Below are 26,811 nucleotides of genomic sequence, written 5' to 3'. Positions count from 1 at the left end.
GGCTGATTGTGACTGTAGGCGACTGATTATAAGAGCCTGATGGTGAGGCCAAATGATGGAGGAGGACTGACCATGTCATGTTGCGCTGGAATTAAAGACGCCTTCTTTTGCCAAGGAGCAGAATTTTTAATTAAATACAAAAAATATTTTAAAACATACTTATAAAATGTTATAGATCTCAGAACCCTTGGAAGGAGAACTTAAAGGTTTCATTTGGCCTTTGCCCAGACGAAATATCAGAAAGGTTCCTACAAGTTGTCTGAAGCTTGCAGCTATAACATTTTATTGACAAAGTTGTGGACTTTGTGGTCCGGCAGACATCTCTCTCAGGACGATGGTTTTTCCAATGTACCTGTCTTTCAGGACTTTCACATGAGCAAGCAGATGGATGCTTTTTATGTGTTTGCTTTCCTCTCAAAGTGTGCCAGCATTAGCACCAGTCTCCCAACACTTGATCTAACAATGTCCCAAAAACCACCTACACTGGCTAATGACATGTTTAGTCTCACTGTCTTGTCAATCAATACAAATCTTGATTTGGTATTAGTGGTCCTCCTACTCCTCCGGCAGGTTGTTTCATGGTCCTGAGGCCCTGTTGCTATAGTTGTAGACTGGAGTATGGAATCATCATAAGTGCTCTACCTTGAGATCTGAGGTTGCATCAATGCTCAGGTGACTAAAACCTCAGAAACTGAGATCAGATCATGTTATGTCTTCAAGCCTAAATCTTAAAATTAGCCCAAAAATGAACAGGTCAGCAGTGAAGAGATGCTGTGTTGTGTGTCAGCTTTTTAAATTTGATTTTAAGTGTCAGAATGAAACTGAATTTTGTCTGAAAGCTGAAAAAACGGAGTGACAGCGGTGTGAACGCAGAGATATGGAAACATGAGTTTCCACGTCAGTGTCACTGAATGATAAATCCACTTTAATATGGGAAAACTGAAACACTTTTTTGGGCCATTTGATAGCTGAAAGGTCAAGATCAAATATTGCAACTAAGTGTCTAACAGCAGTTTTATGTTAAGGTGGTTTGGGGAATTCCAGGACTTGATGAGCTCCAAGATATTTCAGTAGCTTCAATCCTTAAAATAAATGTACATTACATTGTGTATTATCTGTGTATCAGTGCTGGGAAGTAACTTAATAATATGTTACATTTATGCAATTCCTTTTTTCAGTAAAAAGTGTAAGGGATTATAATTTGGAATTTAGGAATTACATTATAGTTACTAATCCCAGTAACTTTTACTTTGACAGTTTTGGGGTTAATTTGTTTGTTGTCTTACAGGCAGTTTGATGGTCAATATGAGTTTTGTCTAACTGCATTCAGTTGACAGACTGGTCCAGGATGTGTCATCTTAACGCAGGAGCTTGAGGTGGTTAGTCTACCTAAAGAGGAGAGAGTTGCATATATATGTGATGTGTTAGCTGGCTTGCTAGTAAATACATTCAGGACTCACCTGGTTTCAAAGTTAGAGTCACCTGTTTTTTTCAGAAGATGGGCCTCTGAAGCGGTTTGTGTAGTCATCAGGGCTAACCTGACTGTTAATGGATTATTCTGTGACATGTGACACATGGTCTGTGTGTGTGCCTCTGCCAACTAAAGCCATGCAAATTGGGGTTTTGGAGCTCTCTGTAATGTTTATGGACCAATCTCAGAGCTGAAATGTGGAGAAAAAAAGATATTCAGACCTGTGTTCACCTAGTTAACATAACTACTGTACATTTTTCATAAAAGAATGGAAAACTATGGTAAATCAAGAGCAGGTGTTATTGAATCCTTTGCACAAACTGTCTTTTCTTTTCTCCAAGACACGTCCAGGGCTTTGTAAAAGCATGCCAAGAGCAGTGAATGAAGACAGAAAACAATTGATCACCTCTATTATTGTGCACGATTATTATTATTGAATTTTTGTTTCAGTGTGTTTTGTAATTTTTACTCATTTATAGGTTTTTCAATATTTTGGTTTCAGTGTTTCAGAAAGTGGTCCCATGGTCTGGATTAATCTATTAGTTTAAAGCCTCAGACTATCCTTTAGTTGGTTTTAGTTTGTGGTGACCAATTGATTTAATTCTCAAACTGTGGCTCATTTTTGTCTGTAGTTATCATAATAAACCAGCAGAGAGCAGCACATTCACTTACAATGTAGCTTTTTGTTCCAAAGTCAGTGACAAAAAGGGAGATTTAAAACACAGCAGTGTTGGTCTCTATAGTGTTCACCCTTCCTGAGGGTGAACGCTCACAGTATGTTTTAGTAATACCACAGATAAAAACAGGATTCAGTATTATAATGATACTTTTCACAAGTCCCAGTAGCTAAATAATAGTAAAATTACACACAGGATCACAAACAAATGTAAAACTGTACATCACTATTGGTTGATTACAATGTTTTTGTTTTTTTTTTTTTATCAGATCAGCTTCGTCTAAATTTATGGATGAGGCTCCTCAGCATCATAGATGATCATAGAGGCAGCCCTCTCTCCTTAAAATGACATTTATCAACTGTGAAACAGCAAATACATTTTTAGAGAAACATAATGCCAGTGGATTATGTTTTTTATCAGTATAATAAGGAAAAGTTTTTAATGAATGTATCCACAAAGTGTCAAAATAGTCAATGTGTCTACAAAATGTTCACTGACGAGGTCCAGTAAAGTCCGTGCATACAGTAACAACTAAAACATGATCACCTGGATGTGATTAGAGCTGCAACAGTAAGTCAATTAAATGATTAGGTGATCAACAGAAAATGATTGTTATCAGATTGATTAACAATGAAAATAATTGTTAGTTGCAGACCTAGATGTGAGTTTGATTGCTAATGTCTCAAAACAGGTTGCCTACCTGCATGTTACATCACAACCACTTATTATTGTCTAAATAACAGAACGGTAAACAAAGATTGTCTGGTTCCAGCGTCTGAAAAGTAAACCAGGATTTTCTGCTTAGCTTTGTTTACTATCACTGGAAACTGAATATCTTTGGGTTTTGGACTGTCAAGACATTTGAAGATGTCACCTTGGGCTCTGTGTACTTGTGATGGGTGTTTTCACAATTTTCTTGCATCCTATTGATTGAAAAAATAATCAATAATGGAAATATTTATTAAATATAACTGTAGTTTTCAGATTTTGCCAGCAAAATGTTGTTTCTCTCTCTGCTTCATTGGAAGCATTTGCCCTCAGTTCTTACACTTAAGTTGAAGCAGGCTTTTTGAGTCAGCATGAATAAGACCTGCACTAAAATCCTGATATGCACAGTAATGTTATGACATTTATGCTGAGGGTCAGTATTGTTTTCACTGATAAAGGCCAGTATTAAGAGGTTTAAACACACCTCAGTGGGAGATGAGAATAATGGACACTTCATGCAATAACCTCGCTGTGACAAACTCCCGCTGCTCCCGCCTAATTAATCGGCCTTGCTGGTTTGCAAAACAAATGAGGACGACTGAGACCACTGTAGAGGGAAGGGCAGTGAGGGAGGGGCTGGCATGAATGAATAAAAAGACCTACACTTCTCTAATATTTTAGAAATCATTTTACATTTATTTCTACTTTATATCGACAGCATCAGGGCTTTGTTGCATTGATATCACAGAGAAGCAGAAAGGGGGGAGTTAAGTGATCTTTTACCACAGTTTGACACAGGTGGACATTTGGGTTTTGTGCAGGTTGAACCCACGCAGTCATTATAACCTTTTTTTTAAAAGAACTTTTTACTTTATGCAACACAAGAGGCGTGTTGCTGCTGCTAAATACAAAGAAGGTAAAACATTAAAGGGATTTTTCAGGTGCCACTTCATCAATAGAATAATGGGGGTAATTATCCCTGGAGTGGAGAAAGGTCTGTGATTTAAATGGACTGTTTGATTGGGGCTGGAGTTTATCCACCACTAGATTAAGTCCAGGATAGAGGTGTCTATCTGTGTGTATGTGTCTGTGTGTATGTACACTAAAATTTACAAGAGTTGGACAAAATAAATTGTAAATGATAATTTTGCTATCCCTGCAGCTTTAAAATATAAAGCTTGTCCTTAAGCTGCCTAAAGTCATTAAAATCAAAAGTAGTCATCCTCTGGGGAACATGAATATGCTTAGTGAATCTCATGAGAATCTGAATACTAGATACTGAATATTTTATAAGCCTTCACAGTATGTACATTATATGACATTTTGACCTGAGGGCGGTGCTAGAGAAAAGTTCATGTGGTGTGGAAAATGTAAAAAGTTCATCCTCTGGGGGGCAGGATTATCAAAAGCAAATGAAAATGGGGCCATTATTTTCTGAGAAACAGTGTTATGGACCAGGAAAATTTAGGATTTGTTGCTGAATATCTTTGAAATGATGTGCCCTTTATGTAGCGAGGCAGAAACTTAAGGCTGTGGAGGTCGGGTAATGGATGGGTGTTTTGGAGTTTGCTTCCTGTCCTAGACCTGCAATTTGATTCCTCCCCAACCTCAACCAATTTAGTATTTTAAGCCTTTCTTATAGAGAGTAGAGCGAGATGACAGGAAATGAGGGAGAGAGACCGGGGACACTGCGGTTCATGGTGGGAGACTAAACCCTTAAGCCGCAGGGGTGCCAAAGCAGAAAGAATTTTATTAAACTTTGGAATTGAAACTTAAAAAAATATTATCATTGAGCATAGTACCGGGTTGTGTAAAATTGTTCAATATCAACATTCTTTTGTGGTGACAGGATTCAAAAATACTTCAAAAAACAATAAGATCAAAACCTCTGTAAACTGAGAAGGAACCAGAAGTCCTGTTGGTCACTGACACTCACTTCACTTACTTACAAAATTACTGTCAAAATGTTCACCAACATTTCACAATCAAAATGCCATAATTACTGTACATGTCCAGACTGAATAAAGTGAGGACAACTGATGGACTCTTGAATTCTTCCTGAATGATTTTCTTGAAACCAAGTTAATCACATGTTAAAGGCAGAAATCAAATCAAGAGGTTAAAATATAGACATTCAAGCAAAAGATAGAACAAGATGGAATATAAACTAAATTTCCAGTGCATACAAATATCGAACCAAATGACAAAAGGTCACACCGTTCAGTTGTGCATCATACAGCTGCTACCCGAAACAGCAGTCCTTGCTCCCTACATCTTAAAAAGGCCCCTGCAATATTGTTGCTCTTTACAGTGCACAGACGAGCAGGCTCATCCCTTGTGCTCACTGCTCTAGTCTTTGCAATCGCCTGAACTTAATGAGCCAGTGACCTTTCACAGCATCATTTTGCACAGACAGTCTACTACTAAGTTATAATCCACACAGCTTTACTAGATTGTATGATTTGCATTTATATTGATGGAAGGAATGTGATGATTGATGCAGCGGTGGTTGCAGTGGATGGAGTCTGGACACAGTTTGATAAAATTACATATTGGATCATGTGGGCGCTTCTTAGTCTCCACAGCCAAGCTGAAAAACAGACTACTTTTTTTTCTTTTACAAACATTATTCTGATGAAGACCCAAAGGTCTTAATGAAGATTGGGGTCAATGACGATGATCAAGCAACAGCTGCTGGGAGAAGATACCAATATGAGAAAGTGCAGGGACTCTTTCTAACATTGCTAATTACAATAAAAAAAAAAGGTTTTGATTGGTGACAGCAGTGCAACCTATAAAAGCAAAAATACACAACCATAATTAACCATCATACAAAATGAACATTTCAAAGTAATGTACAAATTATCTTTGCCAAGAGTGTATCCATGCACAACATGAACTTTGACGTCATCGAAATTAGATTTTCTGAAGTGTCAAAGTTTTTAAACTCTTTTAATAAAACTAAAAATATATACAGTACACACACACACACACACACACACACACACACACACACACACACATATATATATCTATTTAAATATAGATTATTCTCATGAAAAACAAACCAGAATTAAGTAACTTCCATTAAAACATAATGTAAATCACACTGTGTAGCTTGTCCAAGTATGTTTTCAAGTGCAGTTTTCTCTGGCAGTTAGCATTTTTCATCATGACATATTGTTACACCACTAATTCTTGTCTGATTGACAGATGATTCGGCCCCCCGTCCCCCTCTACAGTAGAGATGTCAGGAGACCCTTTTGACTCGTTTTCACTTGTCAGGGATTTATTTTCTGTGGCAGGAAAACACATCACACAAGCCATCAGAAATTCCCACGAGTTAACTGGGCATCCTAAATGTTTTTATGGGCTGACTAACTCTGTCAGACATGCTATTAACTGAAATAAGGAAACTTGGTCAGTGTGTTGGTCCATCACTTTGATCCAGACTGAAATATCTCAACAAATATTGGATGGATTTCCATGAAATTTGGTACAGTTACTCATGTATTATCATGTTATCATGGTCATTGTGAGCATGTTAGCATGCTGATGCATTTAGCTCTATGTACCACTGTGCCCAAGTACAGCCTCACAAAGCAGATAGCATGACTGCAGACTCAGTCTGTGGTTTTGTTCAAACATTAGTAAAAGGCTTAAACCAGGTGTAGAGCCAGCCTTTCTGTACTGGATTCATTAGCACATTGTTAGCTGGTTTCCAGCGTATTTGTAGTATGATTTTGACAATACATTACATTTGCTGTTTCCAGCATCTCCAGCATTAGGATTTGTTGCTGAATATCTTTGGGTTTGGACTTTTAGCAGTACAAAACAAACTATTTAAAGTTGTAATTTAACTTTAGAATTTCTCATTATAAATGCTTAATACTGGTTATTTTTATGAACATGCATTAATTTAATGTCCATCATGCTAATGAAATCATATTTTATCTGTCGCAATGAAATTATATATGAATATCATTATCTTTATCAGGGAGTCCTGATATTTAATTACGGACCTATATTGTCATATCAGTCAATTACCTTTAATGGGTTAGTTTTAATTGACTGAATGAGATTTTAATTGACTGAATGAGAATTTTCCTCTCCAGGACTTTAACACTGAATAAACAAATCCTGAACTCCTACTGGTACTGCTGCCACACACACACCTCAGAGTTATTTTTACTTTGTCTTTTAATTAATCTTGTGGTGTTCTCACACGGCCCATAACCTCTGACTTTCTTGAAAGACTTTCAGGAAGTTTTGATTCCTTACCATACGTGCTAGAAGTTTGTCTGTGAACACATTTAGGGGAGGTTTCAGATGATTGCTCCAGTAGTTTGTCCTGTATTTATCTTTTCATATGGAAGAAGATAGGTCATGTAAGCTGCTCCATAATGTGAGAACCTGCTAACCCGTGTCTGGCCTGTGCAGACTGGCAGATGGTAGCAGTGGGTGATGCAGTCTGTTTTCCGCTGCAGGGATGACTGGAAGGCACAAATGAGCAGGAATCTGTGAATGACAGGAACTGCAGCATCTTGAGATTACGAAGGGGTCAGGCTGTCTTCCAGTGAATAAAGTAATACATGACAGGTAATCACTCTGTTGTCTTTATAATCTTGCACCACTGAATGCTTGCACAGATTGAAAAATTTCAGACCTGGAAAATGCCACAGACAGAAGCATGGCCTTTTGTCTGCCTACGCCTTTACTAAAGCCTTTACATGGTGTGGAGTACAACATATTTCATTTATGTTTTTACAATATCTACTCTTGCAATACAATTTCTGCTCATACCAACTAATGTATTGCAGTATAGTTAAGTTAGGCAGTCACAGCACTTGGTTAAGGTCTTTTAGGGAAAGATCATGGCCTTTGTTTAATACAGAAAAAATCTGCAATTACTTAGTTACTCACTTACTTAGTGTCTACTAAAGTTTAAAATTAGGATGTGTACAGTAACTAACAAATCTGAGCATATGGGACTGGGTGCAGAGAGGTCTGGTTAGCTTCTTTTATAGCTATACTGTTATTGTGAGCTTAAAACTCCCATGCATTATACTTAGCACAACTATAGCCCTTTTTTACCACGGGAATCACATTATGATCAAACATGAATACATATAAAAGTATACCATATATAAACTGTACCATGTATATATATATATATATATATATATATTCTAATATATATTATATTAGAATAACAGAGGAAACATTTATTACAAAACCTTTTAAATGACCTCAAATAAAATAAAACAAATAATACCCAAGGTTTTATATCTCAGCTTATAGTACCATATGTTGGAGGTCATTTGAATCCTCAAGAAAAGTATTCTGTCTGTACTCACTGTTTCCTTGGAAACTCAGAAAGCTATTGGCAACCAGTTTTCAAACCCTCTGTCCAGCGGTGAGCTGTGCAATGAAAGCCGTCCTGAGGCTCTGTCTGTGTGTGTGTGAAAGAGTCTGGTTGCTCTGGCATGCAGCGACAAGTCCCGAGCACCTCTACTGCAGCAGCGTGTGTGGCAACATCCGACACAGACTATCCAAAAATCCACAAACACTAATAAACTTCTTGTCTTTTTAACTATAAATGTCGATATGATTATGGACAAAGATAGTGTCCATTCTCACTCAGAAACTCGGTGCAAAATGTGTTTCCCACACACACACACTCAGTTTCTTCCATGGATATATTATAAGAAATATACAAAGGTTTTATACAAATATAAAACCTCCATGGATCAAAAGTTCATAATAGAAAGAGTCATAATTGACCTTATTTGCAGTTCAAGGTGTCCTGTCAACAGTTTTACAGACGTCTCTTTTACAATGGTGGTCTATGGGGAAAATTCTTTTTGGGCTGCAGGGGGATTTTTCGCTGCAATACCGCCAGTGACCACTGGGAGAAATTGGCTGCAAGGCTGAGTTGCGGTGCCCTATCCAGCTCTTATTACACATCCATGGTCTCTTTTCATCCAAGCTAGCATGGGCAATAGCTAACTAGCAAGTCCATGGCAATCGCACCAGTTTAGTAGAATTACTGACAGAAATAGCGCCAAACACGGTTCACTCTTCCGTTTTACAGGGCTACACACTGATTAAAAAAACCTCTAGCTCTTAACTTGACAAACAGCAAATTTACTGTTTTTACTTAAAACTTTTACTCAAAACTTTTTTACTGAACTTAAAACTAGAATTTAGCTTCTCTTTGTTCACTTGTTTCTCTAGTTCTCTGTCTGTCTCTTGCTCTCTTTAGTCCCACCCCCTTAGGAACTCAGTAGGTTACAATATTCATCTCTGATTAGCTTATAACAAACTTGACACCTGGTTATCCAATAAACAACAGAAAATAGCACCTAACAGGTTCAAAGACTGCTCTAAATGGAGGACATTTCAATCACTAATAAAACTATAAATTTCACCATATTAATTCAATTGAACCAGCCCATTTGTTAACTGAAATACATGTCAGTAAAACGATATGTAAACAAAATGTAGCACACAATACATTTTCATTATTACCAGTGTTCTATACACTTTATACCACCTCCTGCTCTGCGCTGACTGTAAAAAAGTAAAAGATATAGTCTCTTGGTTAAATATTTCCCCATTTGTTCTTTTACCAATGCTTGTCCTCCTCTTTTATTACTATAAATTCATTGTTTGTACTGTGTGTTAAGATGCAGCTTGTTGAAAATGAGCTTATTTCTTTCTCTCTTCTTTTTGGACACACTAGCAGCGTGACTCCAGGTATGATAATGTAAGCCGGTGTGTCAGTCCAACACTTGAATCAAGATCTTAGATATTGGATATTGGGATTCAATCTTTTTCAGACATTCATGTTCCCCACAGAATGATTCCTACCGATTCTGTTGATCCCCTGACTTTTCATCATGTGGCACCAACAGGCTCAAATTGACACATATCCAATTGGCTACTTCACTTACTGACTGGATACCTCTAAAACTGAAGCAGTTACTTTCAGCTTGCACTGTACTTCTTCAATTTGTCACAGCATGCTAGCATGTCCACCTCATCATGCTACACTAACATGCTAAATGTTTGCAGGCATGTTGACTGCACACACGTAAACATGCTAAACATTACATGCTTATGTTTAATACATGCAAACGATCAATATTTGAACATGTATATGAATGTTAGTATTACACAAAAGTGTAACTTGCTAACTTAGCATGTTAACATGTCAAACAAACGTACTCTTATGGTACTGAGTGAAACGCTGTCCAGTGTCTAAAATCAAGTTTTGGAAATTGGCATTGGCTGTATTTTATATAGGCAAGGTAATTTTATGGTTTCAACATCGAACATTTAAGAAATTTGGCTTCTTTTGTTAAAATGGGGAAAAAAGAATTTTATAGAAAAACATTTTCATATTTCTCAAAGTTAAGTTTCGCAAAATGTAATGTTTTGGATATCGAAACCCAGGTACTATATCTGCACAAATAGTGAAAATTTTCTAAATGTTGTGTAACATCAGAACATGATAGCATAACTTTAGCATTCAGCTTATATCACAACTGAGCCCAAGTACAGCTGAGGCTGACAAAGTACAGCTCGGATGGGTGAAAGTAAAGTACGTATGGCTGAACCTGACAAGCAGAGTCTGAGCTGATGTAAAATGGCCACCACATAGAAGATTAATCATTTCTATTCAGGTAACAACATGGTCTTTAGGACAAATTGCCAAATTGGACTGGTTTTTGCCCTACTATAGAGTTAAGTATCTAAGAATAGTAAATGCGTCTCTCCATTTTTCATTTCATTTTGATTTCCAATGTATAATGAGCATTACAGCTTCACAGTGCCACACTTACACTACTTTTCAGAGAGCTATGCAACCTAACTATACCACATTTCTCTCCATATGTAGTTCAGAGACGATTAAGCTTCAGGGGACAAGCAGAGGCTCTCCATACAGCCCTTTATATTCCAAGGCCAAAATGAGCTATGGGCTTCTTTTCTCTACCCACAGGCCGGGCCTTATGATCAGCAGCTGGGTTCTGACTTAAAACTGGGAGAAAATAGCTCACATGCAGAGTGGGAGATTGAAACTGAGCAGGCACAAACAGTAGCTTTGAAGTGGAGGCCAACCATCCAAAGTACACCCCATATTGTTCTCCTTAGCCACGCGCTCCAGCTCCACCTGCTGTAATCTGAGGGCTACTCAGGCCAAACTGTGTGAAATACCTCCACAGGGAAGCATGCAGGAAGGATCCTGGTCAGACACAACTTCAACTGGCTTCCTTCCTACTGTGACCAGTGAACTCTTTCTCTTGTTTCAAAGCCCTTAATTTTTTTCTGAAAATGACAGCACACACTATGAGTAGGCATCACAAAAAAGTGATTTTTTTTTTTGGCATGGACTAAAACTCTCCATACTCCAGCTTCATATGACAACATCAGATAATATTAGGATGCCCTTGGTCATCTGCGGATATGATTGCTGGCAGCACGCTCAGCTGGGTTGGATCTTCTGCGTTTTGACAGCTCCATGATGCCAAAGAGCTTTCTGGGAAACCAGCGACATGCTGCGAGTCAAAAAGCACCAGCCATCCGCTCCCATCAACAGACATGGAAATAAGGCCCCGGAAAATAGTGGCACTCAAAATAGATAAAAATTGCTCAGTCTCTTAAGGAAAAAGCAATACATTTATGCTTAAGACCTACACTATTTGGCCAAAAGTATGTGGACACACGTGGGATTGTTTGTGGAAAATCTTAATGATTCAGGATGTAGTGATATTTCAGACAATAGTGTGCTACCAACTTTCTGTCAGAATTTGGCGAAAGCTCCTTCCTGTTTCAACATGAGAATGTCCCTGTGCACAAAGCCAGCTCCATAAAGAAATGGTTTTCCCAGTTCAACACCTCCAACACCTTTGAAATAAACTGGAACACCAATCATGAGCTAGATCTACTGTAGTGCGTCTAGTGTATTGTATTTTCACACTCTTCATCCCTCTTCAAGAAAATTCATGAGGTTTATATTGCTACTCTGCATGGAGACCCGTTACTGTACATTTCAGTCATGCCTGGGCATAAACCTTCACATTTGGGCAGTAAATTTTAGAAAAACAAATTATTTTGCTCAGTTATGAGGTAATTTGTATTACAGGGGAGGCGAGTATAAAAGCTGCACTAGTCAATATTTTTATATTAATGAATCAAATGGCAGTGATGAGTACACAGTTATCACTTGATTACAGTTCCCCTCAGGTCTAAGGACAAAATTCTTGCAGATTAATTCTCTGATGATCAATGATTAATCGACTTATTGTTTCAGGAAGAAAATAATACAAATATGTGCTCTGATTGGGATTAAAAGCACTGATCAGTTAAATTTATAAGTTCCCCAACTGCCCTGGAGAAATAAATCCTGTCCACTTTGGGCTTTTGAAGCACAGCTGAGGCATTCATTCCAACATCACATACAGAACGTGGGAACCAAAACCAATGTTTACTGCATTGATGGAGTCTCTGTAAATCACTCTCAATAACAACCTTGGGGGAAAGTCCGCAATGTGATGTAAATGTGTTGCATCTCTTTTCCCACCAGATTTTATGTTGCATCCACATATCATCCAAGGTGACATGAGACTGATTTCTTGATGGAGAGTGATCGGCTATGTCGTGTTTACATTTTCCAGCACGAGTTCTTGACTTGCACAAAACACTCTCACATCCTCACTTTCTCTCCTCACTCCTTCGCTCTTCCACACACGCACATGAATACTAAATTGCAGAGATCCTCAGACAACACACCCGGACTGGCACTAGCCAAGATGACTATCATTACAGTGCATCTTCTAAGTATTCCAACTCAATCAGAGGTGATACAGAAGGCCTTATCAGAGCCGACAAGCTGCCCTCTCGAGTCCCCTTCTTCCTTCTCCTGCTGATTGCAGCTATCAGTGGCTGTGTGGGCGATATGTGTCCTGATAACTCTCTTCTATCAAATGAGCCCATCTTCCATGTTTATTCTCAGAGAGGTGATGTCCCCGGTAGGTGTCTTAGCGAAACGCCATGCGGTGTGAACACACAAGGAGGCTGAATGTTAAATGTAGTGCACTTTATGGCTGAATGTCTTACAGCATGTGCTAAGAAACCACTTCATGTTATTATCATCCCATTTTCTGTTTCTGTCAGTCAGACATGTGTGTATTGTATTTGGTGGTAGAAATAATATATAGATAATATGTTTACTGCAGTAATATATCCTTAAGCAACAAACTCAACCTCAGATGACAGGTTGCTTTGTTGCTGTTGTAACAAAAAGGCAGCATCACAACTTTCTTTTAACTGTTTTCATTTTATTTTTACCAGAATGGTCACATAGAAGTCAAGTACCTCAAATAGAAATACAATATCACTCAAAGCACTGACCCAAACATACAGCACTCCAAAGAAGACCGTCCTTCCTAGAAAAACAAGAGCACCAGTCATTTAAGCAAATGGCCAAAAAATAACATATATTTATGTTCAAGTGCCAAAACCCTCTAGTGGCCATCTGGAGCAAAGAAGGAAGTGGTGTGATGTTATTATAGAGCCACAAAGTCAGCAGAGATGGTTGGATGCACCAACCAAATGTCAGACATGCGGTGGAAAAGGGCTTCAGCACATAAAAGACAACAAGTTTGCTTCTGTTTAAAGTACAATCTGCCTCACTCTCATTTTTTCTGTCACATGCAACTCAGACATTTTGTGAGGGAAAGCATCCCTCATTTTGAGTCCACATGTGAGAAACACAGTATTTTGGAGTTGTGTTCTCTTTCTCCAGAGAGAAAGAAGCTTATTACCAAATTTGTTTATTTCTTTTTTTTTTTTTCTGTATCTGTCAACTGTATCAAGAAGGCTTGGGGAAGAGAAATGATGATGTGTTGCCTGATAAAATATGGAGAACTGCACTTTCCTGTATTCATAGTTGTCCAATAAACAGCAGACACAGGTTAATTCAGTTTAAAGTTTTCATTACTCTAAGGTCATGTTACATAAATTTTATTCTTCCGAGTCTCCAATCTGTGATAAATGTAAATCAAATGATAGTAGATTGTTGCATTTATTTTGGGACTGTCCACTCATTCACTCATTTTGGTCAAGATTCATAACACACCAGAATTATTGTAAGCAGATATAAGTGTTGATTAATATAGTTGTCAACAACTGTAGCTCCTCCTGTGGACGCCTATAAGTGGATGCTGATGTATAATGAATGATAATATAGTAAAACACAGCAATAATAATACAAAATATATCTGAATATGAGAAGTTATAATAGTTAACAAATACTGTACATTAATAAACATGCACAGAATGTCCTTAAATGTCATAAAACTGTATAATATGGGGGCTTAAAGCAAAGTGTTACCAAATATTTCAACTACTGGATGCATTTCCACTAAACTTGGTACAGATATCCATGGTAACCAGAGGATGAATCCTACTCATTTTGGTGAGCCCCTCACTTTTTTAGCACCACCAGCAGGTCAAACCTTTCACTTATCCTGTGAAATATCTCAACGTGACTATAATTAATTATAGAAAGACAGAATTTTATATTGATGAAGAAATGTGCTTGTGGGAACATAATAACTGCACACATTTATTTGTCAGTTCAGATTGAGACTTCTTGTCAGTGATCAAGTGGCAGGTATTGTCATCGGTGATGACAGATAATTAGCAGTCAGTGTAGGGTCTCAATGGGGACAACTAAGCACAGAGATTTAAAAGCCGAGGGTAATGAGAATCATCATCATCATCATGTTGAGCAGACAACAGTTTAGACAGCGTGTTTAAAAACCAGTCATAAGTCATCGGAGGTTCCTTGGTGTGAGCTTGTGGACAAACACTGGGAAATTATCAGTGTGAGTCATCTCGCTGGAGGTGGTGTTACCTTCGCTGGATAGAAGTCGCTCACACTTGCCTGAGTTTCACCTTGAGTTTCACACAAGACTCATTCACAGGCTGACACTCACACGAAATAATCACACAGCCTTTTGATGGGCTGAACCAAATGTGAACCAAAAGTCCTTACTAGAAGGTGGAAAGATATACACCAGCAGCTGTTTGCTCTGAGTGTCTATATCTTTGCATTTATCTGCACTCCTGTCTCCATCTCTTCCTACTTTCATTACTTTTTCACTGTCTTGAAAAAAAGTGAAAGAAGACAGAAATAACTTTGAAAATAATCTATTTTAGCAACAAAAATATTAATCTCCTACTGATTTTTTTTTCTACCATATCCTCTCATTTTGATGTCCATTCATACATTTCTGGCCTCACATTTACAAATTTAATACATCTTCATATCTGATAGATGAACTCATGTACCAGTAGGTTGTTGGATGCCGCTCTTTAATTACCTTTGTGCTTCTTTAATTTTGTCTTTTATGCCAATATCAAGCGCTCTCATCAGCAGCCCCGTTACCACCATGATTGTCAAGGAGATTCAATCTTCCACCCGCTGTCTCTTTTCTACAATAAGAAGCATCCTGTTCTGTCTTCATGGTCCTACATTTTATGAGGATGTTATCTCCTCTCATTTAAGTTTTTAACAAATGAAGCTGTAGTGAAATTTATTCATTCATAAATTCTTATAGATCATATCTGGCCAATCATCAGTCTGACAGTGGTTACTTGGATGCTGCTCTTTAAATATGATTGTAATCTTGTCATCCTGGTTGAATTTAAATGTCCAGAATTTCCTGCACATGCAGACTCGCAGACTCAGTTCATTCCCTGTAAATTTTAAAATTTGTAATATGGATGTGATGATATTAAAATAATAATAATTTTAGTAATATTAGAACAGCCAGTCTACCTACAGTATGTATCAAAAATTATACATTTTTTCCCCAAATACACATACATATGTGTACTGTTTGTTTTAATTTATTGTTATCGTAAGGTTATTTAGTTAATTAACTAACTAATATTTATATTCTGCAGATTTGATTAGCAAAGGTTGGTGTTAATCTCGTATGGCTTTCACCAGGAGTGCTGTGTAATGTTGTTTAACTGGACACAAGCGTAGAGAACACAGCATGTGTAGTCGCTGACTTTATACTTCTTGTCTTTGGTGTAATCAACAACAAACATTTTGAAAAATTAAAATTAAATTTAAAAAAATCTGCTTCTAGGCAATATATGCACTCTATGCATTGCCTCGGTGCACCACCTGTTGGCACCTATGTCCTATCGGACTCAAACTTAAGCTTTATGGCACTTACTTGTGTTGTTGTCTCCTGACTAGATCCCTGTTTGTGTTGTATCAGTCTCAGATGTACATCGCTTTGGTTTAAAACATCTGCTAAATGAAATTGTAAATTGTAATTGTAAAACAACAAAAATTACTGCCAGAGTAGACAAGCAAATAACTAACTGACCTTGACACAAAGAAAAGGCACAGAACTAACTAGATAACTAAATAGCTTAACTCTCTTAATAAAGGAGATCTAACTGGAATGGAGGCGTTGGTGTCTCCAAGACTCAGAAGACAGGATCTAGAATTTTGTTGTTAACTTCAATAATAATAATACCGGTCTTGCTGTTTACTCATTTTGAGATTGAGGAACTCAGGTTTTGTATTAACTCATGTTCTTTGGTAAGCCAGCCAAGTAGTTGCTAAAATTATATAACGATAGGAAGCTTCTTTTGTTATATCGATTTCTTTGATTTGGTTTCACCTGACACCTCCCTTTGTTGCTTCCCTCAGTTGTCCTAAATAAAATCATCCAACTAAGAAAAAAACACCTATGATGTGAGGATCATTGTTTGATGTGAATATGTCACACATTGGCTGAAACAATGAAGCCAATAAATGCAGGTGAGGTCTTTAGTCCTCTCTTGTAGTGTGTTTAATCTCCTGGCGGCACAGCCCCCCGCACAGACTTGATGCGATGATGGTGAACACGTCATGATATATGTGACCAAAATCCATGAGATTTGGCAGCTGTTAACAACTAGAGGACTACTGAACCAGTTTCTTCAGTAGAATGCACAGCAGTATGTCAATAATGATTACAAGTGCACCATGTATCTTCATCTATGTTTTAAAAGTTTAATTGTAGTTGATTCTATTAGGGAATTTTAGTTTGATTGCTCTGGTCTCAATCAGTGGATGAGTTGGTAAACTTGGAGCATTTTCCCCTAGGTTTGGTTCATTTGCACACAGAAAAAAATCCAAGCAAACCAAAATGCATCACTACAAGCCATGTGAGAACATTCACTCTGCTCATTGGTCAGATGTGTCTGAGGCAAGAGCAAGAATATAAACACAGGAAGAGGGTGTTGAAGGAGGTCGTCTGGTCAAACACAATGGGTTCTTCTCATTTCTCTATTTCGTGCCTCCTCGTCTCCTCTCTCCTCCGTCCTCCTGCCCGTGACCTGGAAATCGATCTCAGTGTGTCATGTTCAAGGATGTCTCTATTCATAAAATGCATCTGGAGGAGAGAGGAGGCTTGCCGGAGGAGCTATGAGCGAGGATACACAGGTGTATCCTTTGCAGAAGTCTTTTTGGCACCCATGATGTATAAAAGAGGCATGACACACAGCTGGAATATACAACCATTTATAGTGCTTCACACAATAAAATATATAAAGAATATGTATATATTCATTTTCGCTCCAGGGTTCGTTTGGGACCAGACTGAGACCACCTCTTCTAAAGGATCTCGATATGGTTTTGGTCTACACCTGAGTGCGATTACTGTGTTCAGACCTGCCCAAAAAAATCGCAGCCAGGGTTAAAACTAACCAATCTGATTCAACCAGACTAAAAAGTGCCCTTAGACAGAGCCTTACTTTCTCATTACAGTGACTGAATGGGGAGCATGTGAACAATACACCTTAAACGATCCCTTTATTGAGCTATCATGTTTGGGAGAATCCTCATTCAGATTCATTTCAATGGGAAAGGAAAACTTGACTTGTTCAACTAAAGTCAATGTGTCTATCTCTTCTCTTCTTGAAAAACAATCATTTGTCACTACTCAGTTAATGAGAAGTCAAATATTTCTTTTGCACCCTGGTAATTGATCCAGTTCTCTTCTTCTTTCTCTAATTGACCATATCCATCTCAGAGTGACTCAAGATCAATGACAACTGATTTTACTATTCTTGTTGCCAGCCATGGCAACAGCCACTGTTAAGTCCAAACACATGCCTGATTGGATATAGAACATTCAGAGTTATGTTACTATGCACAAAATGTAGTTCTAATGCCAAGTGTCCAACAAAGTGCTCCAGGTGACTCTTAGTTTAAGGTCTACACCATTAACACTTAATAGTTTAGATTCAAAACTGAGTGAGAGTCTGAGCTGAGGTTTGGGTGATGAGCAAAATTTGTATCCCTTGGTTAGTTAAAGGTGACTGACACAGTTAATCCATGACTGATGATGAACAGACTTTCAATAATTGATTTGGGTGCTGCTGCCTGTGTGTGGTTTGAAAATTCTCCAACTATCAACTGTAGAAACCTTACTTAACCTTAAGACGGATAGAGTAGGGTAAACATTTAGAAATTCAAACTTCTACAGGAGCTACTGATCCTGTCAGTGGAGATAGACGTACTGTAGGCTACATAGGCAGTAGCCTAAAGCAGGAAATGCAGAGTAAGGTCAGGAGCCCTCCAGAGTCTGTGAGTAGAGTGGGGCAGAAGCTGTTTCAGTGTTCATTTCATGCAATATAATTTGACTGTAATCTCAGCAGCTTCGTGTTTTCTATCGGCCTACGTCTTCTCTGTACACACAGAGAAAATGCTCTTTAGTTCTGAATGTGTGAAATCCATGATGGCAAGAAGTCATAGGAATGCAGTGAAAAGACACAAACAGAGAAAAGTAAACTCAAATCTGTTCCAGCTTGAGCAAAACATTTTTTGGCTTTTCTGAAGGCCTGTTACCAAGACAGTTAATAAGCTTTCTCACTGACTGTTAGGAAGCAGTTGCCAGTTACAAAGCTCATTAGCTTTAGGCACAAAAGCAAGTAATGGCTCTGGGCGGCACTGGCCCACCCAGCCAAGTTTGATCAAAATACATTTTGTAACAAAATTAAATATAAACTTGATTTATTGTTGACTTGTTGTATGTGTTGAATTTGTCATCTGATTAAAATGGAACTGTTGAAACAAGTTGTAGGAAGTCTCCGGGACATAATTTGTCAGGGTGGCAAGTGGAGCAGGTGGACCCAAACACAAGAGACGGCAGGCAGGCAGGCTGGATACGATGCAGAATCTTTAATGAAACCATACCAATAGTCACTGGAGCCACAGGAACACTAACCAGAAACACAGAATAAACACAGATGACTCGACAAAAACCGAACTGAAAACTGGACTATAAATAGACAGGGTGTGATTGCAAACTGATCACAGGTGAGGGAAATGAGACACAGGTGAAACACATGAGGTAATCAACAAAGGTGGGAAAACTCAGGAAGTAAAGCTAACAAGACACAAGGAGAAAATATTCCAAAATAAAACAGGAACTAAAGTAATCAGACAACAGGTGACGAAACACACGGGCAGACTGGGAGCTGATAAACTGCGGAAGACACTAGGAGTAGGGCTGGGCTAACAAGGGTGATGCAGGGCAGGTGAGAGGAGGTGCACATAAACACAGGAGGACCACACACGAGAAACAGAGAAAACCAAGAGAACAAAAACAAAGTCCAGGCAGGATGTGCCAATAATTAGTTGCTCTGGCTCAGACACGCAGACCTTCCTGAGCTGCCTTCAGCCAACTAGCTATTAACGCTATAACAATGGCTAAACAAAGTTCTTAAATGTGTTATTTTAAAAAAGTTGAAGAAGAAGAAAAGCCACTGTCTCCATCGACTGAGTCCACCAGATCAGCCCACAACGAGGTTTGCTTGACTGCTTGCTCCCTGGCAGTGTGGCACTGTCTCCCGGTCAGCCTGATGCGGGTTCACTTGCCGATTTATGTGCAATTTATGAATCACCTTCACAGCCAAATCTGTATGTATTTCCCCACACAGTCAAGAATGGAAAATCAAGGTGCTTCTCATCAAAGTGTCATGTGTAGCTTTCTTGGTTATAACAGAGTGTAAGGACATGTTTTTTCAGTAAAATGTGCAGATTTGGTTATTTGTGAGTTGTACAGAAGCAACAATGGCTGTAGACTGAATGCACAATTGATATGTTACATGTGCAATTTCTAAGTTAACACCCTCTCTGCTGTCTGGGTTTGCTTGTTTTTTTTCTTCTTCTAGCTTTTCTTAAATACATTTTTCTGGGAAAAAAAACTCACTTATGTATTTGACCACCCAAAATACAGTTTCTAGCTACACCTCTGGCTAGCTTGGAGAGTTGTTATTCCCTCTTTAATATAAAATCTTTATTGAATGAAAATGCCAGGAAGTAGTAAATGGCAAGGTACAGATAGAGATACTAGTAAGAAGCTTGCAGAGCTACTCTGAGTAATCAGTGCTACCATGGTGGCTAGTATGTTAGCAGTTAGCCTGTCAATTAGAGTAGCTACAGTTAAGAAACCACGGAGCTCCGTGGTTTCTCTGAGTTCTGAAACAATTTGGAAATCAGTCGGCCAGACCTGGCACACATATGCAGTACTCAGTGTGTGTGTTGAGTTACAGCTCTGTCTGTACTTTCAGTCATGGAACTGGCCCATCTGCTGTTTGTGACAAAAAAACCCCAAAATTGACAGAAGAGCCAAAATTTTGCTGATGATGCATGAGAGAACACTGGTTGTTCGACTTTCAAAAAAACCTGCTCCACACTCTGGGCAACAACACTCTTACTGTGGTGCCAGCACTCCTCCCCCCTTCAGTACAATTGCATATTAGACACACATACACAGACAGAGGGGGTGAGGTGGTGGTGGTGGTGGGTCTTGCCTGGGGCACCAAATGTCCAACATACCTCTACTGGATCCAGTCCTGGCAGCCACTGAGTCCATTCTCTCCACTCTCATCACTCTCTGGTTTGACTCGGTTACACACGGGACCTCTCACCTCTCGCACTACAGATCATTATGAGGAAGAACACTCACACCCGAAGTTTCCTCCCCGCTGCCATCGCGCTCATTAACAGCTTCATAACATGATGTCTTAAAACAAGATTGTACAACTACATTCAGACATAAATATTTTAGTTTTATATATATATATATTGTGCAACAAGTGTATGTCCTATATGATCACCTGTTCATAACTTTCAGTCACTGAACAATCTGCAATCACAGCCAGACTCACAGCAAGGCTGCAACAAATGACTGTTTAATCATTAATGTTAATGGTAATTAATGTTTAATCAACTGCCCAAGGGGTTGGAATTGAAATGGTCTCAATATATAGGCCTAAGTATTTAGGTATTATTATTGATCAGAACTTGTCATTGAAAACCTTGTTTCCAAGCTGGAACTGAAATTAAGTTTCTTCGTTAGAAATAAATCCTGTTTCTCCCTCCAGGCCAGGAAATACTTGATATCCACATTTTTATTTATTTTTACCTTTATTGGATTATTGTATTATATGGTACAGTATTATGGCAATCTGCTCTTTATTTATGCACCTGCTGGAACAATGTACAAGAGGACCTGTACAAGAGCTGATTATTGTGGAATTCAAGTCATTTCTAAAGGATCAAGAAAATGGTATTCTTGATCAATGTGCTTGCTCTTAATTTTTTTGCTCTTATTATATACATCTTAACTGGCTTTTGTCCATAATTTTGTATTGCATATTAACTGGATATTGTGTTCACTCAGTTGTAGTGTGTGTGACAATTGTATTAGTCTGTTTATGTTATTTGTATTTATTATTGTAACAATATTTATGCTGCCCTCTTGACCAGGTCTCTCAGTGAGACTTTTTACCAGGTTAAATATGGAAAAAGAAAGATTAAAATAAAACAGAATAGTTTTATTTTCTCTTAATCAGTTAATCATTAAAATGTAAAAAAAATGAATTGGCAAATATGCATCAGGAGTCCCCAGAACCCTGAAATAATTAGTTTAAAAGGATTTTAACAGATAAAAACAGAATTATACTAAATAAATGAATTAAATTGTTCCTTTTTTTACAGTTGATTTTTTTCTTTCTTGCATCATCTGTTGCGAGTACTGTGTTGCTGCTAATGCACCTTCATTCCTCCCTGTCTGTCTGCCTCAAGGGTCAGCAGTTCATTTTCTGTCAGCTGACTGATCAATTAATTGACTGACTGCTTTAGCATTACTTATTGTGCATGTTGCGTGTACTGTGTATGCCTGTACATTATTGAACAACAGCTCTACATATGACCACCTCTATATATAATTTATTGTACGTTCCATACACTATTTATTCTAACCCATTTTACACTGCCTGAAACTGTGAAACACTATACAGAACAGCACCCTGTAGACACTGTATAACTAGCTTTATACACCAGCAGTGTGTTTGTTTGGCCTTTTTATCTTTATTTCTACATTTATTTGCCCTACAATAACTGTATGTCTGTTTGTCACTGCAGTCTTTTTTTTTTTCTTTCTTCTGTCTTCAGTGTTTTTCCTCTAATATTAAGACCAAATGTACAGTATATTCCCTCATGCTGTCCTCTTAAATACATGTACAAGTGTTACTGAGGCCATGTTTCTTACTCTCTAGTGGCTAACTGATCTTAAATGGATGCACTTAACATGTACTGTCCTACATTTTCCCACTTGGCCCATGTTTGTCAGACACACTCCATTCTGACCATTATCGACTAACTACATGACCCAAATTTCACAAAATGTCTGCATGTTTCAGTGACAGAGCCACACCATTCACTGTAACCATGGCCACTAAAAGCATATGACTTTCCGTCTTTGTCAGAACATTTACTTCAGAGCATTTACATGCCCACTCCTCAAAGGCCAAAGAGCATATTTTAAGATTTTAAAAAGCTGTCTGCATGGAAACCACATTATGAAAGAGCATACATGCTGCCTTGTCCAAACACTGTATACAAGACCTTTTATAGTTTACACAGAGACACGTTGAGCCCCAAACTCCCACTATAAGGCAAATACAGTACATGTTTTACATTCTCTTCTCATCTCAGTTTATATTACTGAATTGTTCAGACATCATTTTCCAAATTTGGAGACTGGTGAGGAAACTAGGGGCCAGCCTAACGTGAATTTGGAAGTTTGAGTGTAAGGTCGACACTACCTGCTGCATTGTTCATTTCAAACTGTCGTTTCAATTTTTTCAGTTGCTTCATGGCTTCCTCATGGAGGATGGCAGCTGTAGTCAGCTTGGATTCAGAGCAGTTATAATGGATTCAGTTTGTGACTCAGACTCAAAACAACATGTCAAAACACGTCAGGCAGCAGCCAATATTAAAATCAAAAGATTGTTAAATTTAATTAGCTTTTTGGTTTTGGTTGAGTTTTACCAATTTGTATCATATTCTCAGTAATATTTACAGTGATAGAGTTTGGTCTCAGGTTAAAAACAAATGTAAACTTCCCTTCAAAACCATTCCAGGTTATTTTCAAAAGTACCTGGACATTTCAAGGCTGAGCTTTACAGGATAATCCAACACACAAGTTAAAATTAGGGCAAAACAGTCCAATTCATAAACAGCTAACTTTAGGTCTTTTCCACTAGAGGGACTTAATGACCTATTAATGACTAGTCAATATCATGGGTTCTGCTATTGTTTCCACTGGTCTCCACCCACTTTGGGGGCGAGTTCTTGAATCTAATTTTCAGCACATTTCCCAGTAATGTTTGGTTAGCAATGGTATTTTCAAGATAATGTAATATTTGTAGTAGCCAGCCATGCTCTCCAAAGCAATGTGACCCAACGCTACATAACTACATTTCATTTTCTCTTGAATTAAAGAAAGCAGAGAAATAATTTCGCTGCATCCCGCAGTCCCAGATTCTTCAGTTACCCATCCTCTGATTTCCAAGTCCGCTAAATCTAATGACAAAACACATTGTTAGTCCATGCATCCCTGGAATCCTTGGAATCGGAAAACAAACAGCCATCTCCAGTGTCACAGTGCAGTTCTCTGTTGACCCATCCTTCCACTTCAGAGATTGCTGCTCTATAATAACGTCATTTGATTTCCTCCTTTGCTCCCATCATAATTCCACTAGAGGGCTTCTGTCACTTGAGCGTAAATGTCATTTTGGGGCACTTGCATAAACGACTGGTCCTGTCATTTCCTTGGGAGGACAGTCTCTCTAATCAGGGGAGGTATGACAGTATAGAACAGAGAGACAGGAGTTGGTGTCCTTCAAAGCAATGACCTTTCCCAAGGGACAGGTGGGAACTTCTATCAATTTAACAATACAAATGTTTAAAAGTCTTCACATCAACTGTGTTACAAACTGGGGGTGTGGAGAGTCTAATGAAGGACACTACTGACTTGCAGCATAGTAAATGTGATGCAGTGTGTTTTAGGCAGTGTGAGTCATAGTAGGAACTAGGGATGTGCAGAGAGCCTAGTATTTGTATTTGTTGAGGCAGCAAAATTATTTGTATTTGTATTTGAATAAAAGTGGAAGGAGGCTTAAAAATCCTGTTTTCTTGTTTTTATTATGCTTTTAATTTTAGAAAATTAATGTGTTACAATAAGTGTTCATGAATAAACTACCTTAAGAAGGAGCTCCCCACACCAGGTCTCGAACTGGAGTCTCAGACTACTGAACTAAAACTTTACTCATCACCTCATTGCAGACAGACCTCTACCTCTTTATACACCCATAACACAGAGACAGCACACCATGTAACGTGTAGGGAAGAACTTCAAAGATGATTATTGCTTTGCACTTTTCGTTTATTGCCTATTTTTTACAACCTAACTTTGTGGAAAGGAGAAGGGGAACAAAAGGTTATGGAGAGTCCCTTGGGAGCACTTTGCATATGTCGGTAGCTCAGCTATATCTCTGGGGAACACCCCAAACTCTGGGAGTGATGTCCAAATAAGGAAATGTGTGTCATGTAGCAGGTGGATGTGACTCCCCTCTTTGAGATCTGCTGATAGAGGGATAGCAGAGGAGAGAGACTGAGATAGCCATGTAATCGACCTGCACGCTGGTATTTGACATTTTTTTCCTTTTTTCTTCCCGAAACAGATAATTTTTAAAATATTTGTATGAAACAAAAATTCGTATAAAACCCACTATTTGTGCTTTGTGGAATAACGCATTTGTATTCTGGTACACCCCAAGTAGGAACTAAAAGTCAGGATACCTCAGCCTCTTCTGCTTTGATTTGGACCTTTCTTTTTTTAACCTGTTTCTCACAAGGGGTATCCATTTAAGATAGCTACAGTATATAACAGTGAGTTCACTGTATTAATATCCCAACAATGACTGTTGGTGGCAAAATGATCCCTTAGTTGCATTAATTCTAACAGCTCCCACTTCCTCGCTTTGTGAAACCATAAGGCGATAGAGAGAGAGGTTATTGTAACCACCTATGAAAGATTCAAAGAAATTGATTCACCTTGCTCCCAGACATACTGTAATCATTCTGCTGTTGGACTGTTTCCTCCTGTATCCTCATGTTGTCCTGAGTGACACAAAGGCTGGTGTCTCTTTTCAGCAAACAGGAGCGATTCTGCTAAAAGGATTAGTTTGTTCTCTACAGCTGGTGATTTTGTAGCTAAAGCTCTATAATATGTATATCTACAGATGGGCAGCTTTTTCCTGCTGAACTGATTTGGACCCTGTTGAAGATTTGAATTGCTAAAATACCTCTGTTGGCGCTCATGCAAGAGGCTTGTGGCACACAGTGTTAAATCCAGAGGCTCAGTTCCAAATGATCCCCCAAGCCTCTGGTCCGCTGAAATCAGGGCAAGAGCAAACAATCCACTAACAGAGATGGAGACAGAAATGAGGCGCTTGAGGAGCAAACGCGGAGCTGAGGTGCTTGAAATGTGTGTGTCATGTATATTTGTAATATAATATTTGTCATTTTGATACTCAAGACTTTAAGCCTTGTCAGAAAAACATAAACACACATTCAACATTCACTTTAATTTTGTGAAGAAATGAGCAATGCTGTTTTTTATAACAACAGACCTCTTGTGGTCATGTGAAAATATGGGATTTAAAAGTTGTTTTTGCCCTTTGCAAACATGGTATTTACAAAGAATCTTACCACCAGGAGTCCTCCTAAAGGCCCCTTTACACTGTGTGATTCTAGGCTGTCTAAGATGAAAGTTAACAATCGTGAGAGAAATACGGTAAAATCCTCTCACAATGTGACTGCTACTACAACCCGCATCTACCAACAAACCAATCAGAATACGCCATGAAATGACACAGAATACACTGGCTGGGATAACATTTTGTAAGTTTAGGGAGAAAACACTTGTTCTCCTGTCCATGGCACACAAAAACCAAAATGATGGAAGAAGTTTATGTGACTTTGATGCATTTTCAAAACATACAACAGATGGTGAGTTACACAGAGGAGCTGACAGGTGCTTGGCCACCTGCCTGACTGAGAGTGCACTTAAAGCAGACGTGACCATTGAAGGTCTGCTGAATTGTGAATGTCATGAGTCACACCAACAGAGAGACATTTGATTCAGAGCTTTTCAGTTGATTCAGTGAGATGGACACGTGTGACTGTGAATGGGAACATTTTAATTGTTTTTCCTGGAGGTGAATGAATGTAGGTAGACATTCTGCCAACCTCAATGATGCGCAAACATACAATAGACGGTTCTTGGTAGTGATTAGGTAATTAGGTGACTCAAGCGTTTCTCAAAGGCACACATCTACTGTCACTGCATGGTGCCATCTACAGGAAACAGCAGGTAGTTTGGAAATTTAGAAGCCGAACATTTAGAAATGTTGCTGTCTTGTTAGGTAGATATTACAGAGAAGGGCAATTCTGACGGCTTTAAAAATCACGCAGAATAATGAATCCAATAAAATTACATTTTTTCTTGTTTGAATTAT

At 38.4% G+C, this 26,811-nt stretch overlaps 1 protein-coding gene across 2 annotated transcripts in view; it reads left to right on the top strand.

Moving 5' to 3' along the window:
- LOC137171307 (uncharacterized) overlaps positions 1 to 26,811 on the top strand; it is an 82,128-nt gene that overhangs the window by 35,279 nt on the left and 20,038 nt on the right. The window contains exon 2 of one of the 2 annotated variants that reach the window (XM_067575258.1): positions 7,344 to 7,455. The exons of the other annotated variant lie outside the window; for it this stretch is intronic. The gene's annotated coding sequence lies outside the window, so the exon portion shown is untranslated. The remainder of the gene's footprint in view (positions 1 to 7,343; positions 7,456 to 26,811) is intronic. 2 annotated transcript variants of the gene reach the window in all.

The sequence above is a fragment of the Thunnus thynnus genome, chromosome 19 (assembly GCF_963924715.1).
Source record: "Thunnus thynnus chromosome 19, fThuThy2.1, whole genome shotgun sequence".
Taxonomy (NCBI): domain Eukaryota; kingdom Metazoa; phylum Chordata; class Actinopteri; order Scombriformes; family Scombridae; genus Thunnus; species Thunnus thynnus.
The sequence above is the reverse complement of the archived record's forward strand: the minus strand, read 5'-3'. Positions and strand labels throughout refer to the sequence as shown.